The sequence below is a fragment of the Pieris brassicae genome, unplaced genomic scaffold (genome assembly GCF_905147105.1).
Source record: "Pieris brassicae unplaced genomic scaffold, ilPieBrab1.1, whole genome shotgun sequence".
NCBI lineage: Eukaryota > Metazoa > Arthropoda > Insecta > Lepidoptera > Pieridae > Pieris > Pieris brassicae.
This window is the reverse complement of record NW_025576192.1, coordinates 7,501-13,832: the sequence shown is the minus strand read 5'-3', so window position 1 is coordinate 13,832 and position 6,332 is coordinate 7,501. Positions and strand designations below refer to the sequence as shown.

The following is a 6,332-nucleotide window of genomic DNA, read 5'->3' as shown; positions in this document are numbered from 1 at the left end:
TATTATGACAATGTTGATGTTGTTGCACTAGACACACCATAATAAACCATAAATAGTTTTTTCTTACCAGAAGAGTTTTTATTTTTAAATATTCAATTTTAACCTAGAAACGTATCGCTATCGCTAACAAAACCCCACACCACACACCACCACACGTTACACACATATACTTGACAGAGTAGATACTATCTACATATCTATCGACAGAGTTGTAGATATCGTGCCGGTTGAACGGCATCTTGTCGCGTCGCGTGGCGATCTTGTACGAGAAACATTTTCCTCTGACCATTGTATCGGAATAATTATTATAATTCATTATTATACATACATACATACATACATACATACATACATACATACATACATATTATTAATAAATTAATTGTTTTTTTTTTTCTTCAAATAAACCCACATTGCCATTTCTCTGAGCGTGTGCTGCGAGCTTCAACGAGAAACATTCGGCGCGAAACTGTCGAGCGGCCGGCCGTCGCGCGCCGCACCTGTACGAGAAACATTTTCCCTCTGACGTTGCATCGGAATAATTATTATAATTCATTATTATACATACATACATACATACATACATACATATTATTAATAAATTAATTGTTTTTTTTTTTTTTTTTTTTTTCTTCAAATAAACCCACATTGCCATTTCTCTGAGCGTGTGCTGCGAGCTTCAACGAGAAACATTCGGCGCGAAACTGTCGAGCGGCCGGCCGTCGCGCGCCGCACCTGTACGAGAAACATTTTCCTCTGACGTTGCATCGGAATAATTATTATAATTCATTATTATACATACATACATACATACATACATACATACATATTATTAATAAATATAATTGTTTTTTTTGTTTTTTCTTTTCTTCAAATAAACCCACATTGCCATTTCTCTGAGCGTGTGCTGCGAGCTTCAACGAGAAACATTCGGCGCGAAACTGTCGAGCGGCCGGCCGTCGCGCGCCGCACCTGTACGAGAAACATTTTCCTCTGACGTTGCATCGGAATAATTATTATAATTCATTATTATACATACATACATACATACATACATACATATTATTAATAAATTAATTGTTTTTTTTTTTTTTTTTTTTTTTCTTCAAATAAACCCACATTGCCATTTCTCTGAGCGTGTGCTGCGAGCTTCAACGAGAAACATTCGGCGCGAAACTGTCGAGCGGCCGGCCGTCGCGCGCCGCACCTGTACGAGAAACATTTTCCTCTGACGTATGCATCGGAATAATTATTATAATTCATTATTATACATACATACATACATACATACATACATACATATTATTAATAAATATAATTGTTTTTTTTGTTTTTTCTTTTCTTCAAATAAACCCACATTGCCATTTCTCTGAGCGTGTGCTGCGAGCTTCAACGAGAAACATTCGCGCGAAACTGTCGAGCGGCCGGCCGTCGCGCGCCGCACCTGTACGAGAAACATTTTCCTCTGACGTTGCATCGGAATAATTATTATAATTCATTATTATACATACATACATACATACATACATACATACATATTATTAATAAATTAATTGTTTTTTTTTTCTTCAAATAAACCCACATTGCCATTTCTCTGAGCGTGTGCTGCGAGCTTCAACGAGAAACATTCGGCGCGAAACTGTCGAGCGGCGGCCGTCGCGCGCCGCACCTGTACGAGAAACATTTTCCTCTGACGTTGCATCGGAATAATTATTATAATTCATTATTATACATACATACATACATACATATTATTAATAAATATAATTGTTTTTTTTGTTTTTTCTTTTCTTCAAATAAACCCACATTGCCATTTCTCTGAGCGTGTGCTGCGAGCCTTCAACGAGAAACATTCGGCGCGAAACTGTCGAGCGGCCGGCCGTCGCGCGCCGCACCTGTACGAGAAACATTTTCCTCTGACGTTGCATCGGAATAATTATTATAATTCATTATTATACATACATACATACATACATACATACATATTATTAATAAATTAATTGTTTTTTTTTTTTTTTTTTTTTTCTTCAAATAAACCCACATTGCCATTTCTCTGAGCGTGTGCTGCGAGCTTCAACGAGAAACATTCGGCGCGAAACTGTCGAGCGGCCGGCCGTCGCGCGCCGCACCTGTACGAGAAACATTTTCCTCTGACGTTGCATCGGAATAATTATTATAATTCATTATTATACATACATACATACATACATACATACATACATATTATTAATAAATATAATTGTTTTTTTTTGTTTTTTCTTTTCTTCAAATAAACCCACATTGCCATTTCTCTGAGCGTGTGCTGCGAGCTTCAACGAGAAACATTCGGCGCGAAACTGTCGAGCGGCCGGCCGTCGCGCGCCGCACCTGTTACGAGAAACATTTTCCTCTGACGTTGCATCGGAATAATTATTATAATTCATTATTATACATACATACATACATACATACATACATACATATTATTAATAAATTAATTGTTTTTTTTTTCTTCAAATAAACCCACATTGCCCATTTCTCTGAGCGTGTGCTGCGAGCTTCAACGAGAAACATATCTATCAATACAAATGTCTATGCAAAAAAAAGAAAACAAACAAAATCATATCAGTCAATAAAATAAATAATAATATTTTTTTACTACTACTACTAGTACTACTACGTGCTACTACTGCACGCCAATACACATACATAATAAAATGAAAAATCGTCTCTCTCTCGCTCGCTCTACGAGAAACATTCGACGTCCGCTCCAATGCCGACGCGGACTATTGCTCTCGGTATAGATGTGGAGCGAAACAGTCGTGCGCACAGCGTCGACTCGTTCTCGTTGCCGCGCGTCGTTCGTCTATATAATAGACACGAACGACGGACGAGAGAGAATGTGTTCTTGTTTTTGTTTTTGTGTTTGTGCGAAGTGTGAGAATATTATATACATATATTCGCGCATGGATGATATAGATATGGGTATGGATTTTCGGAGGAAATTATATCAAATTCGTATTTCGAATGCGAGACCGCCGAGATCTTTCCCAGCTCTCTCTCTCTCTGTGTGTGTGGTGTATAGTACATTTTATATATCTCTCTTGTGTCAACACAAAATAACAAAGAATATACATACTACTCCTCCTCATATTTTATATAATATAATATAAAATTATATTATAGCACCGCGTTCGCAGACCGTATGGTGATGTTACCAATCGACCAAGATTTGGGACCGTCTCCCCCGGTGTTATCTGTGATGTTAAAAGAATACGCTTCTAGGCACACCTCAACGCAGGGCGCCTAGCGTGTTCGACACGTGCGCGGTCGCCACGGCGACCGTATATGGAAAGAATGTATAAAAGAGGACGCACACGCGCCCATCGTCGAAACGGTGTGCGCAGCGTCGTGTTGGAATTTATCCCTCAAGCTCCGGGCGTTGATCGTATCTAGTGCGAATCATGCGTGTGTGTGCGCATGTAATTGCCAGCCGAGTTTTAATATGTTTACAATAACGTATTGAATAAAAATTGAGAAGTTGCGTTTAGATGAATGTTCAATTTTCAAATTGTCACAACATCGATTCCCGCCCGCGGGGTCGTGTTCGTTGCAGTTTTATGTCCCTCACAGTGGTCGAGCATCGTTGTACATCACCTCGTTGCGAGATCGTGACGGGACGGCCGCTCGTAGACCGGTCAAAGTTAGTCTATCGATATGAAGCGCGAACGTCGCGTCGCGTGCAAATTCGACGCGTTACGTTCACGCGTGTCGAGAAGGCGCGCGCGCAAGCGCGCGCCCCTCGACGCCGCCGAGCCAGCGGCTCGCCGAAGCCGCGTGACCGCGGTGTAGGCGTGTCGTTTGCGTAAGCAGCTCCCTGGTTGATCCTGCCAGTAGTTATATGCTTGTCTCAAAGATTAAGCCATGCATGTCTCAGTGCAAGCCGTATTAAGGCGATACCGCGAATGGCTCAATATATCAGTTTTGGTTCCTTAGATCTTACTCAGTTACTTGGATAACTGTGGTAATTCTAGAGCTAATACATGCAATCAGAACTCTGACCAGTGATGGGATGAGTGCTTTTATTAGATCAAAACCAATCGGCGGAGGGCCATGCGTCCGAAGTCGTTAATTTTGATGAATCTGGATAACTTTTGCCGATCGCACGGTCCAGTACCGGCGACGCATCTTTCAAATGTCTGCCTTATCAACTTTCGATGGTAGTTTCTGCGACTACCATGGTTGTCACGGGTAACGGGGAATCAGGGTTCGATTCCGGAGAGGGAGCCTGAGAAACGGCTACCACATCCAAGGAAGGCAGCAGGCGCGCAAATTACCCACTCCCGGCACGGGGAGGTAGTGACGAAAAATAACGATACGGGACTCTTACGAGGCCTCGTAATCGGAATGAGTACACTTTAAATATTTTAACGAGGAACAATTGGAGGGCAAGTCTGGTGCCAGCAGCCGCGGTAATTCCAGCTCCAATAGCGTATACTAAAATTGTTGCGGTTAAAAAGCTCGTAGTTGCATTTGTGCGCCGCGCTGTCGGTGCACCGCATCCGCGGTGATACTGACACGTCTGCGGAGCATATCGTCGGTGAGCCGGCGGTAAAACGCCGGTTCAATATCAAAATCCTATCGCGGTGCTCTTCGGTGAGTGTCGAGGTGGGCCGACAATTTTACTTTGAACAAATTAGAGTGCTCAAAGCGGGCTCAAAATGCCGCTTGAATATTTCGTGCATGGAATAATAGAATATGATCTCGGTTCTATTTTGTTGGTTTTCAGAACTCCGAGGTAATGATTAATAGGGATAACTGGGGGCATTCGTATTGCGACGTTAGAGGTGAAATTCTTGGATCGTCGCAAGACGAACATCAGCGAAAGCATTTGCCAAAGGTGTTTTCATCAATCAAGAACGAAAGTTAGAGGTTCGAAGGCGATTAGATACCGCCCTAGTTCTAACCGTAAATATGTCATCTAGCGATCCGCCGACGTTACTACAATGGCTCGGCGGGCAGCTTCCGGGAAACCAAAGATTTTGGACTCCGGGGGGAGTATGGTTGCAAAGCTGAAACTTAAAGGAATTGACGGAAGGGCACCACCAGGAGTGGAGCCTGCGGCTTAATTTGACTCAACACGGGAAATCTCACCAGGCCCGGACACCGGAAGGATTGACAGATTAACAGCTCTTTCTTGATTCGGTGGGTGGTGGTGCATGGCCGTTCTTAGTTGGTGGAGCGATTTGTCTGGTTAATTCCGGTAACGAACGAGACTCTAGCCTGCTAAATAGGCGTCGTCATTCAAGGTGTGCGCGACTCTCGGGGAGCGCAACTCACTGGCGACGTATTAAAATTCTTCTTAGAGGGACCGGCGGCTTCGAGCCGCACGAGATTGAGCAATAACAGGTCTGTGATGCCCTTAGATGTCCTGGGCCGCACGCGCGCTACACTGAAGGAATCAACATGTTCTCCCTGGCCTAGAGGCCCGGGCAACCCGTTGAAACTCCTTCGTGCTGGGGATTGGGGTTTGCAATTATCCCCCATAAACGAGGAATTCCTAGTAAGCGCGAGTCATAAGCTCGCGTTGATTACGTCCCTGCCCTTTGTACACACCGCCCGTCGCTACTACCGATTGAATGATTTAGTGAGGTCTTCGGACCGACACGCGGTGGCCTCACGGCCGTCGGCGTTGCTGGGAAGTTGACCAAACTTGATCATTTAGAGGAAGTAAAAGTCGTAACAAGGTTTCCGTAGGGGAACCTGCGGAAGGATCATTAACGTTGGTTTTTTCTTTTTGTTTTGTTGTTGTCAAAGACTCGCAAAAAAAGAAAAAAATACAAAAACACGTGAATGATACGAATCAAAATCGAATCCGAGACGGTTGACTCTCTCTCGTCGATTCGCGACGTGTGCGTTGCGACACGCTTTGATTAGCGTTCGCTATCGCCTATTGATACTTTGAAATAATATTTTATAATTTTTGTGTACAACCACGCAAATAAAAGAGATTTTCTTTCTTTTCATTTGTCGTACACGTTAATGATAAGTATTATTTTCAAATTTTTTTGTTTAATTTTTTCGCACCTTTTATATTTTCTCATACAAAAACACACACAAAAACAAAACGATTACCCTGAACGGTGGATCACTTGGCTCGCGGGTCGATGAAGAACGCAGTTAACTGCGCGTCATAGTGTGAACTGCAGGACACATTTGAACATCGACATTTCGAACGCACATTGCGGTCCGTGGAGAAATATCCAGGACCACTCCTGTCTGAGGGCCGGCTGCATAAAAACAAAAAGCCACACTGTTCGCGTGACGAGCGGCGATCGCTGCGACTCCGGTCG

General features: G+C 43.1%; 2 non-coding genes across 2 annotated transcripts; both read left to right on the top strand.

The window, feature by feature from the left end:
• The first annotated feature begins 3,853 nt into the window (after nucleotides 1–3,853).
• Nucleotides 3,854–5,759, top strand: LOC123719705. The gene has a single exon (XR_006755771.1). It is a non-coding gene; the product is annotated as a small subunit ribosomal RNA (ribosomal RNA).
• Nucleotides 5,760–6,111: 352 nt separating this feature from the next.
• Nucleotides 6,112–6,268, top strand: LOC123719704. The gene has a single exon (XR_006755770.1). It is a non-coding gene; the product is annotated as a 5.8S ribosomal RNA (ribosomal RNA).
• Nucleotides 6,269–6,332: the final 64 nt, after the last annotated feature.